Genomic DNA, 12,238 nt, shown 5'->3' with positions numbered 1-12,238 from the left:
GGAGGTTCAAGAAGGAGGGAACATATGTGTACCTATGGCTGATTCATGCTGATGTATGACAGAAAGCAACAAAATATTGTAAAGCAACTATACTCCAATTAAAACTAAATTTTTTAAAAAGCAGAAGCAATATTGTAACAAATTCAATAAAGACTTTAAAAATGGGAATAAAAAGAAAAGAATGCATTAAAGGCTGTGCCATTGAGCCTGAAAGTGAGGAAGTGGCAGGGCTGGAAAAATGACCCAACATGAATTAAGTTCCTTTAATATTACTATTTTGGGGGGCTGAACCCAGGCTTCCAATGGAAGCCCGGAATCCTAACCACTGAACCACCATGAACCAGAGTCATGTCCAACTCACCAATAGGACACTGGGTGACTAACACTTCACTTCACTTCACTTCAGTATGTATGTGTTAATCCCAAACTCCTAATTTGCTTTAATAAGTTGGATGAAGCACAAGCCGGAATCAAGATTGCCGGGAGAAATATCAATAACCTCAGATATGCAGATAACACCACTCTTACGGCAGAAAGCGAAGAGTAGCTAAAGAGCCTCTTGATGAAGCTGAAACAGGAGACTAAAAAAGCTGGCTTAAAACTCAGCATTCAAAAAACCAAGATGGGTATGCAGCCCATCACCTCATGGCAAATAGATGGGAAACAATGGAAATAGTGACAGACTATTTTCTTGGGCTCCAAAATCATTACAGATGATGACTGCAGCCATGAAATTAAAAGATGCTTGCTCCTTGGAAGAAAAGCTATGACCAACCTAGACGGCATCATTAAAAAGCAGAGACATTACTTTACCAACAAAGGTCCGTCTAGTCAAGGCGATGGTTTTTCCAGTGGTCATGTATGGATGTGAGAGTTGGACTATAAAGAAAGCTGAGCACCAAAGAATCGATGCTTTTGAACTGTGGTGTTGGAGAAGACTCTTGAGAGTCCCTTGGACTGCAAGGAGATCCAACCAGTCAATCCTACAGGAAATCAGTCCTGAATATTCATTGGAAGGACTGATACTGAAGCTGAACCTCCAATACTTTGGCCACCTGATGCGAAGAACTGATTCATTGTAAAAGACCCTGATGCTGTGAAAGATTGAAAGCAGGAGGAGAAGTGGATGACAGGAGATGGAGATGGTTGGATGCCATCACCGACTCAATGAACATGCTTTTTAGCAAGCTCCAGGAATTGGTGATGGACAGGGAAGCCTGGTGTGCTGCAGTCCATGGGGTCACAAAGAGTCGGACATGATTGAGCAACTGAACAACAGCAACCTACGAAGTATGGGGTACAGTTTAAGAGCTGGGGAAATAATAGTGAATGAAACAAAGTTCCTGCCCTTATGAGATTATAAGTAGAGGCAGACTATAAACACGTACATGGTATCACGGCAGGCAGGGGAGAGCAGGAGGAGGAAAACAGAACAGCGCTATACTCTCTCTACAGCCAGAGATCTCAGTCAGAGGAAACTCTCCCGGAGGAGGGACCGGAGCAGAGAGACGGAAAGGAAATGAGGGAGTGAGTCAGGCAAATAACGGAGGGAAGAATGTTCCAGACACGGGCAACAGCAAATCAAACGCCCTGAGGCAGGAGGAAACTGGGCATGTTCTAAAGATGGTAAAGAAGGGAGACTTCCCTGGTGGTCCAGTGGTTATGAATCCGCCTTGCAATGCAGGTGACGCGGGTTCACCCCCTGGTCGGGGAACTAAGATCTCACATGCTGCGGAGCAAGTAAGCCCGTACCCTGCAACTACAGAACCCATGCGTTACAATTAGAGTCTGCATGCCATGGCCAAAGATCCCATGTGCTACAACTGAGACCCAATATAGCCCAATAAAGAAATCTTTTTTAAAAAGCTCATTCTGTTTCTATATGTGTGTGTGTGTGTGTGTGTGTGTTTTTGTAAAGAAGGCTAGTGGAGGAGAGGGAGAGGAGAAAGACTATGCTGGGGAGAGAAGGTGGGGGTGGGAACAGATAGATCCTAGAAGGCGTTAGACCCCTCAGAAGGAAGTTGGATTTCTTTTTTTAAAATATCCTTTTCCATTATAGTTTCTCGTTAAAAATTCCCTGTGCTGTATAGTAAAGTTGCTCAGTCGTGTCCGACTCTTTGAGACCCCATGGACTGTAGCCTACCAGGCTCCTCTGTCCATGGGATTTTCCAGGCAAGAGTACTGGAGTGGGTTGCCATTTTGTTATGGATCCTGTATCGAAAAGCTTACATTTGCTAATCCCAGCCTCCCACTCCATCCCTCCCCTAACCCCATCCCCCTGGGCAACCACAAGTCTGTTCTCTATGAGTGTGTTTCTGTTCTGCAGATAGGTTCACCTGTCATATTTGAGATCCCACACATGAGTGATAGCATATGGTTTTGTCTTTCTGACTTACTTCACTTGCTGCAACATGGCCACAACTAGAGATTATCACACTAAAGGAAACTGGGTTTCTGGACAGGATGGTGAGATTGGGACCAGGGAGTGAAATGACTTGACACATTTGAAAGGAACATTCTGACAGGGGTGAACATAAGTGGTAAAAACGGGGAGTTTATTTACACCAAGGTGGTAACAGAGAGAGTGGTGAAGAGTGTCAGATCATGACTCTATTTTGAAAACAGAGCTAACTGGCTTCATTGATAGATCAAGAGATAAACCAAGAGAATTCCAAGGTTTCTGATGGGGCAGTGAGGAGTGCAAATTATTGACCTGTGCGAGGAAGACTGGGGAAGTTATGGGAATCAAGAGTTTACTTCTTGAGTTGTTAAGTTTGAGATACTTATTACTATATGGCTGAAGAGGGTACTCCCTTCCCAACTACTGTTCATGTGCCCCAAGATACGAGACCCCAGTACCAACAAAAAACTAAGTTATTGCTGGTGCTGGCATATTCCACAACTTTCATTCGTTAAAAATAATTCACTGGTGACTGCATGAAAAGTTTATGACATTAAATAAAATACAAGCCCTCTTAATCCCCCAACATCTGTTAAAGAGGATCCGATGCATAATTTTGGTCAATTTCATAATTGTTCATTTAAATTAATAACATTGAAGTTAGAGGGATATATATATATTATCAAGCAACCACCTGTTCCAGGTGTTTATAACCAGGGCAGGTATGTCTTACACACTGAAAATTAATTTTGCAGATGGCTAGGAGACTCCAGATTTTTATGTGAAGGCTAATTTTGTCCATCAATCAAAACCAAGTTGGAGATTATCTGAGATTTTTCCCCACATCAAGGAAAAATTTACAAATAGGACTGTCACAGGTGGTTCCAGATGGGCTGAGATCATGCAAGGAGATACAAAAAAAGATGATCCTAATTTACGTGTTAGGGAAAAGATGGTGTTAAAAATATAGCTAGCCAGTGGGAATTTTTGCAGCATGATGCAGGAAACCCAAAGCTGGTGCTCTAAGACTACCTAGAGGGGTGGGATGGGGAAGAAGGTGGGAGGGAGGTTCAAGAGGGAGCAGACATGTGTATACCTATGGCTGATTCATATTGATGAATGGCAGAAACCAACACGAGGTTGTGGAGTACTGCTGTCCTCCAATCAAAAATAAAATGCAATTTTAAAAATATATTGTCCTGGCTATGGGTGGGAAGATTTGGGAGAATGGCATTGAAACATGTAAAATATCATGTATGAAATGAGTTGCCAGTCCAGGTTCGATGCACGATACTGGATGCTTGGGGCTGGTGCACTGGGACGACCCAGAGGGATGGAATGGGGAGGGAGGAGGGAGGAGGGTTCAGGATGGGGAACACATGTATACCTGTGGCGGATTCATTTTGATATTTGGCAAATCTAATACAGTTATGTTAAGTTTAAAATAAAATAAAATTTAAAAAAAAATATATTGTCATTAAAAAAATGAAAATGATCAGAGATACTTTCAGGAAGACTGGAAAGGCTACCTCAGTTTTCTTTAGTCTTTTTTTTTTTTTAAAGGTCATCCTTTGCAGATGTTGACAAGAAGAGCGCAGGATGATGGTTATGTTACCCTTAATGCAGGAAAAAGTCAACTTAATATGTTTCCAGAGCTCTCTAGTAAGTCAGATTTTGACACCTGGAGCACATTTGTCCAGAGAGACATTTTTGCAAAGTCTGGGAAGATTCCCGGCCCCGCCTCCCAAAGTATCTAGCCCACAGTCAAGAAGAAACATTACCAGAGTAGCCTTGAGCTCCAAACTGCTATGAGTAGCTTTAGCTCCAGGTCTGATCCCAGTTCTAGAGGAAGGGAAATGGGAAATGGGCGTGGGGGATGGGGGCAATGCTGACACTAAGGAGGCTGAGTCAAATGATCTCTAAGCAAGGAGTCTGGAATGGCCACCTGTTTACACTTCTAAAATCACCCCTGGTGACGCCTTCTGCATGTTCAGTGTTTTTATACTTTACAAACTCTCTCATTTGATCATCAAAACAGTTTTTTTTTTCAGAAGAGAACAGTTTTAGGAACCATTCAGTAACCAACTCGGGAAATAAGATCCTAAGATCTTGATCATATCCCCAACAGTTGGCACATTTATCCTTTAGAAATCTTGCTTCCCTTGCAAAACTGTAGGTCTGCCGTTTAAAAAAAAAATCATTTCATTCTATCAGACTGAGCTTTTCTAGACTATGTCAAAGATATTTATAAAAAGATAAATGACAGCCTAGAGCTGAATTTAATGTCCCACTCCCTACCCCCGCCCCAAGAAACCAGAGGAAGTATACAATTTGTTTTATTCTCTATCTTTTCTAGGAAAAATGGAAATTCCCACCAGCCCAATCTGGCACGAAGGTTTCTGAATTTACATCTGAAATGCTAAGATGGTCTGCTAGTCAAAGCAATCCAAAATAAATTCTAGCAGCCTAGGCTCCCATAGTTCCCTGGGGAAAACTAGCAGGCGCTTCACACCTTTGTATCAATCTGAATTTCAGCGTAGTGAAAATCATATATAACAATAGAATTTGTTTACTTGAAAAATACACAGAATGTATGCGAAATGTGTATGTGTGTGAGTGTGTGTGTTTATTAACTCACGCTAACAAAATTTAGCTAAAGCCTATGAAATCAGGCTCAAATATTAGAAAGCTTGGCTGTTTATTCTGTGTTTTTCTAACACAGAGTTACGAGAGATGGCAAGGCTTTTTCACTTGGAATTTCCCAGCTCCTGTCACTTTGTCTCACCATCTTCAACATTTTTAGTCGTGTTCTCATTGTGTGCAGAGCGGCAGTACTGGAACAATCCTCTTAACAATTCCTGGAATGTAACAGGGACATTCTAGTCCTTGGTACCAATAAAGCTCAACTCTCATACAGCTCACGGAAGGGTTAAAAACAGAAAGTCCTACCCACTGGTTTGCTCTGATGTTTCTGGAGATATTGTCACTGGATGTATCCTCAGTAGAATTCTATTCAACACCTCTGTCTTTAAGTACAAAGCTGTAGGCTGTAGCAGCTTTAAGAAACATAAGTATCCCTTTTTTCTGCTGCACAGTATCTGTGTGTGAAATTCTCTAAAGGGGTTTAAGTATTTACCCTGAACACTATCAGACGGTTTCTAAAATTTTCCTTATCCAGTTGCAAAAACACTTCAAAGAGAATCATAAACAGAGTCCTTTGTGCTTTCCATGCACATTCTGCTTCTAAGGCTTAAGCCTGAATTCTCTTGGAATTGGAAATTTCTTTCCAAATAGACAGAATTCACAACACTTTTTTTTTTCTTAATTCATGATTAAGTCTGCAGCAACAAAGGAAAAAAATTAGAAAAATCTGAGAGAAACCCAGAAGGCAAAGAAATCCATACCTGTTCGAAATTCATTGCTAAATTATCCATACAATTTTCCCCCAGATATTTTACTTTTAATATAACAATACAGAGGTGTGGAAGTGGGGGAGGGAGAGGTGGGGAGGGAGGCAAATGGAAAGAACCAACCTTTAGGGAAGACATTTAAGGTAATAAAAAGAATGTGAACCCAGGATTTTAAGCCACTATAGCCAAAAAAGTGGCTTTTTTCTTTTCTCCAAATTTCTAAAGCTAAACATAGACTATCCCCAGAGCTCAGAGTCTGCGCACATAATTTGAATTGTTGGGTGCTTGCGACTGTCTGCGTGCCTCCAACCTGTGCTTCTTCTGAGTCACTCACCACTGGACCAAAAGGGGAAAAGGAATTTAAATTTTCATTTAAAACCACTAGACATTTCACACCAGATTCTAAATTACTATAATATGCTTTGCTTCTATATCAGAAATGCTAACTCTGAAAAACAGAAGGCAGGATTAATAACCATTATTAATTTAGCAAATATATTAAATAAATAATTAATAATATAAATAATAGATAATTTAGCAAATATATTAAATTAATAAAATTAATATTATTAATTTAGCAAATATAATTTAGTATATGCACTAACACTAAAGGCAAGAGATATGTAAATATATATATACACACACACATATATAAGTTAATGACTTCACCATTCATAAGACAAAAAAGATCAATATTTATATTTATATCATTTTCTTCCTCACACCCTTAAAAACTGTTAATCCTGGAAGCTTAAAATGAACTTAGCTAACTGAACTATAATATGATGGCAAAAAGCAGTATACCCAGGATATATTTCAGGATGTGAAAAAGCAGCCTTGTTCCTTTATTCAGTTACAAAGAATTTAATCTAAAGCACTGTGATGATAGCTTCATTAATCTCTCCAAAAACAAACAAACTGCCCCTGGCTCCATCATTCTCCACCTCTGTGTAACCTACACTACGGAGGGCTTAGCTAGACAGCAGCGATCAGGCTCCGCACTCGGAGCCTTCTCCGATGATTTACACGGGCTGGAATGACAAGCTAAAACGCATGACTCATCTTGAAATTAAACTATTACAACTGGCTTGTAAAGGACAACTTTCACATTCTTAAAGTACCTTTCTCTCTTAAAACTTTAACAACAAAAAACGGGTAACAGTCTGAAATAAAACACCTACTCATTTTCCATGTCTCCCTGCTCTCCCGTGCCAAATGTTAACATAAATGGGTAGAATTAAATGTAGCCGATAGCTTACCTAACATAATTATATGTTGTGTTTTACACTGTTTCAAAACGGATACATTAAAATAATCCAGCCTTGGCTCCAATCCACTAAAGTCAATAAAGGTTATTAAGGCCAACTGCCATATAAATGCACGGCTATCCCAGGGTGAGGAACTGTCAAGACAGGAAATGCAATTCAAAACACTGAAAATGATCATGATCTACCCTTCTCCTCTAGAAAAACAAAACAACAACAAAAAATTAAAAAGCCATAAAGGAAGGAGGAGGAAATTTCTCTCCACTACAAAAATCATCTGTATTTTGAAAATGTTTACTCTGGAAACTCTCCTAGAATATTCTATTGGGTTATATACCAAATTGACCTCTTTTTTTTTTTTTTTTTTTTTCCTTAAGGTCAAAAGGCAAGGAATAAATGTCATCAATTTAGAGGACATCACACCTAGCATTCTTTTCTATATCTCAGTGAACTTGATAGTGTTAAAACATTTTTTATAGGTAAAATAAATGTCAGTTTTGCAGAGTGCGATACCAGACCCTATGAGACAAATGGCCTATCCGCTGAATCTCTGGCTGCAGTAAGACTTCCTCACCTCACAGGAGAGTTAAGCTTTTCATATTTTTTTTTTTACCCAGAAAGCAAAGCCTGTGCACTTTCTTTCAAATGGTAACTCTCTCTTATCCTGAAGAGTCTCCCTATCACGTGCTAATCTCAGATGTGGAGTGGTGGACTAGTTTAAAAAATAAAATAAAATACAAATATTTGAATAGTGTTAGAGTGTCATCATACCTTCCTGAAGAGCAGAATTGCGAGGAACGACTAGGCTAAGTTCCTGGATTATAAGAAAGGGTTCTGGTGCTTTTGGGCTTAATGGCTCATAAGTTCATGTGGTAATATTCAGGGGAAATGTGATATTTTATCAGAATGTCATTCAAATATAAGGTTTAACATTTACATCACAAGAGCATGCCCAGAGAAGAACTATCCTCAGGGGAAAAAAAAAATGGCAAGAATAAACAGTGTGATTTAAAAAAAGGTGCTTGCTGGAACAGGGGATGGGCAATGGAGGCTAGGGGAGTCTTAGAGATAGCTGACTAAACTTTTTAAAATATGTGACTGGTTATGACATGTAAAGCAATTACCATTAATGGAAGAAATGTGATTTCAAAGCTCATCTTCCGTTCTTCTTTTAGATCCTACCTGAGACTATACCTTCCAACCACAAAGGGAAAAAAAAAAAGAACACAAAGACAGAGAAGAGTTACAACACAAGTCTCTTCCCCAGTACGAGGGCTGTCAAAGGTTGCTTTAATCACAAGCAAAAGGTGAAAAGTAATGTACATATTGCCTGAGGTTTTTTTGTTTTATTTTCTTGTCAAAGGAGATCGATGCTATGTTGCACAACAGACAAAGTGCATTAATTAGAGAAATCTTTTCACAACACATACGCAACAAATGCAGAAAAGCATAATGATAAAGAAGAAGCATTTGTCTAAAAGGATCATCATTTTGAGTCGCGTATTCCCTGGAAGCCAAGTGAGTGCATTCAGAAAGGCTGTTTGGATTAGTCTAATTCTATAGAATCCAAATGTGCACCAAACACTGCACTTTTTATGTTAAATTGCTGTTGAATTTGTTAACCCACAACTGATTTCCTGTGTTATGGAATCTTGGAGATTACAGCTAACTTGAAGCAACAGGGATAATTCTGGACAGTTAATGGTACATTTGTTTGCATTTTCTTGAAAGGCTTAGTTAGCATCAGGGGGCCTCAAACTGGTAGCTCAACATTGCCCCCTACTGCTCACAAATGAAAACATTGGAGGCAGACTGGTACAAAGTAGGAATGTGACCAGCCAGTGCCAGTTCCATCCCCACACAACTATCTGTTGGCACGGCACTACCAGTCACAGAATCAGAGACTTTTCCAATGATCATTCTCGTCTCTTCCAATAGTAAAAGTACATTATTATGAATTTGTTAAAAGTCATTACAAAAAGGCTTGAAGCAATGCTTAAATTTAATTTAGAAGTGTCATTCCTTTTATCTTGGCCCAAACCTTCACTCTGCTGATAACCATCATCCTTAGACTTGCTGAGACACAGAGCCCATTGATTTCACTCAGAACACTCAGTAACACCACACCAACTGCAAGGAAACTGGCTCTGGCCAATTCCCAAGACTGTTCTTCTTTTTAGTACTTTTACACAAGAGTTATGAAGAACAGATAGTTTATCTAATGTGCTAGCACCACCAAATTAAATATAAATATATATATAACTAAATAGAGTGAATTCGTAATGAACATCACTGGTAAGCTCACAAAACCAAAGATTCCACTTTAAAAAAAAAAAAAAGAAGCCCTTGAACAAAAGCAATTCAAAAATATATTTTTAAAACACTACAAGTGAGTTTCTTTCTTATTTTACCAATTCTAATTGTTTAATTGTTACAGTTTGCCAACTCTAATTCAAAGAACTGTTAAATTACAGTCCCAAAGTCAAACCTATACCTTAAGATCAAGGTTCAGCAAGTAAAGAAGTTCTAACTCATACATGCGTGCTAAGTCGCTTCAGTCATATCCAACTCTGTGACCCCATGGACTGTAGCCAGCCAGGCTCCTCTGTCCATGGGGATTCTCCAGGCAAGAATACTGGAGTGGGTTACCATGCCCCTCTCCAGAGGATCTTCCCAACCCAGGGATGGAACCCACGTCTCCAGCGGCTCCTGACTTGCAGGTGGATTCTTTACCGCTGAGCCACCAGGGAAGTTTCTAACTCATGTAGATAAATAGATAAAACCAGAATTACACAGTGAAAAAGAAATTCTCTCAAAATAAAGCTGCCTTTATATATACATCCCAGGAAAAACTGGAGCATACTCTGCACAGCCTAATTTTAGGAAGAGAATTAACAGGAAATTTCAGCACAAAATTTTCATCACCTCCAATCCAGTTGCACAATGCTCCATTTTGAACTGATTCATGTCTTTGGAGAAATCAATTTTTGTGATACTTTTAGTACACTAAAAGGATTACAACATTTCTCCCCCTAAACATACATCCATGAAAAGGTGTGGTTTAGAGATTTAAGGAAAAGGCTAGATAGCCGGGACTTCTGGATTCTGACTCGGACTTTCAAACTGGGGTGCCGTCATGTGTGACTTGACGGCATACCATTGTGACTTGGTATTTTCATTATTATAAAATAGGGATTAGTAAGAACTACCTATTTTTCAAATTGGTTCACTGTTTCTAGCACATCTCATAAAGTCTGCACAGCAGTATTCTCTCAAGAGTTTAGCAGGCTTTTATCACTTTTCCACTACATTCCAAACTTGATGATCTGGAGGTAGAACAGTGAGGTGGTGCAGGGCATGACCCTAGAGCCGGTCTTCCTGAGTTCTAACTCCAGTTCCCCGACTTAGCTGTATGACCTTGAAGAAGTTAGGGAAACCTTTTGTGCTTCAGTCTCCTTGGGCTTCCCTGGTGGCTCAGAGGGCACAGAATCCGCCTGCAATGCAGGGGACCGCAGTTCGATCCCTGGGAAGATCCACTGGAGAAGGGATAGGATACCCAGGCCAGCATCCTTGCCTGGAGAATCACCATGGACAAAGGAATCTGTGGGGTTGCAAAGAGTCGGACACGACTAAGTGACTAACACACAATACAACACAAAACTCTGTGTAAAATGGGAGAAAAATACCTACTTTATGAAAGTATCATAGAAATTAAATTACATATGTAATATTTAGAATAGTGTGTGGAACTTGGTAAGTATCATGTGTGTGCATGCATGCTCAGTCACTAAGTTGTGTCCGACTCTGCAACCCCTTGGACTGTAGCCCACCAGGCTCCTATGTCCATGGAATTTTCCAGGCAATAACATTGGAGTGGGTTGCCATGTCCTCCTCCAGGGGATCTTCCCAACCCAGGGATCAAACCCATATCTCCTGCCTTGGTGGGTGGATTCTTGACCATTGAGTTACCTGGGAAGCCCTTTTGGCATTATTACTACTATTTAAATTTAGACTTAACCCAAATGGCCTCAATATACCTTCCAGTGAGAGTTCCTACTACACATGCCCTGAATTCCATGCTCTGGTCACACTGTACTTCCCCGCTTGTGATCTTGTTCTTACAGTGACCGGAACCTAACACTTCTCTCAGAATGTCTTAGGCAACCAACCCTCCTTCTCCCCACCCAAGGTCCCCAAAAGCCACATCTGTTGTTCACAACTGTCCCAGCTCCAATGCTCTGAATTTAATACTCCTGCTTCTGGATAGTGATTTTTTTTTTTTTCTTTAAATCTCCATTACAGGATTTCATTTGAGTTAATGTAACACCTGGCTATATTCACGCTTCTCCCCTTGTTAAACCGAATGCAGTGGTTAAGGGCACAAGCTCCAGAGCCAGGCAGCCTGGGATTCAATCTCCCTCTGCCACTTACTCCATGACCTTGGGCGAGGCACTTCATTTCTCTAGGCCTTGGTTTTCACATCTATAAATAAACAGTTTCTGCACCTCACCAGACTGTCATAAGAACTTTAACAGTTTAACTTTAAAAGTTAATATAGGGAAAACTCTTAGAATAGTGCCTGGTGCCTATAAAAATGCAGATGAAGTTTAGGAATTATTGCTGCATGGTTCTCATGGTCACTTCCCAACATATGTCTAACATGGTGCCTTGCACATAGGAAAAATGAGAAGTGAAAGTCACTCAGTTTCATGTCTGACTCTCTTTGACCCTATGGACTACACAGTCCATGGAATTCTCCAGGCCAGAATACTGGAGTGAGTAGCCTTTCCCTTCTCAAAAGGGATCTTCCCAACCCAGGGATCGAACCCAGGTCTCCTGCATGGCAGGCAGATTCTTTACCAACTGAGCTATCAGCGAAGCCCTGCACGTAGGAAGTGCTCAGTAAAGGTTCACTGCACTGAACTCAGCTTGTGCTGATCAAATCTTGGCTGTTCCCATTACCTTACAAAGAGTTTAAGTATAGTGGATTTACAATGTTGTGTTAGTTTAGGCGCCGACCAAAGCCACATATACCAAAGCATATATATATATATACACACATATATAAACTTATTCTTTTTCAGATTCTTTTCCATTAAAGGTTATTACAAAATACTGAGTAGAGCCCCCTGTGCTATACAATAGATCCTTTCTGATTATCT

At 40.1% G+C, this 12,238-nt stretch overlaps 1 protein-coding gene across 1 annotated transcript in view; it reads right to left on the bottom strand.

The window, feature by feature from the left end:
- Nucleotides 1–12,238, bottom strand: part of FTO (FTO alpha-ketoglutarate dependent dioxygenase) — a 422,524-nt gene that overhangs the window by 226,122 nt on the left and 184,164 nt on the right. The window lies entirely within an intron of this gene.

Source organism: Bubalus bubalis, chromosome 18, assembly GCF_019923935.1.
Source record: "Bubalus bubalis isolate 160015118507 breed Murrah chromosome 18, NDDB_SH_1, whole genome shotgun sequence".
Lineage (NCBI taxonomy): Eukaryota > Metazoa > Chordata > Mammalia > Artiodactyla > Bovidae > Bubalus > Bubalus bubalis.
Note: the sequence above shows the minus strand (reverse complement) of the source record. Positions and strands in the feature narration are given on the sequence as shown.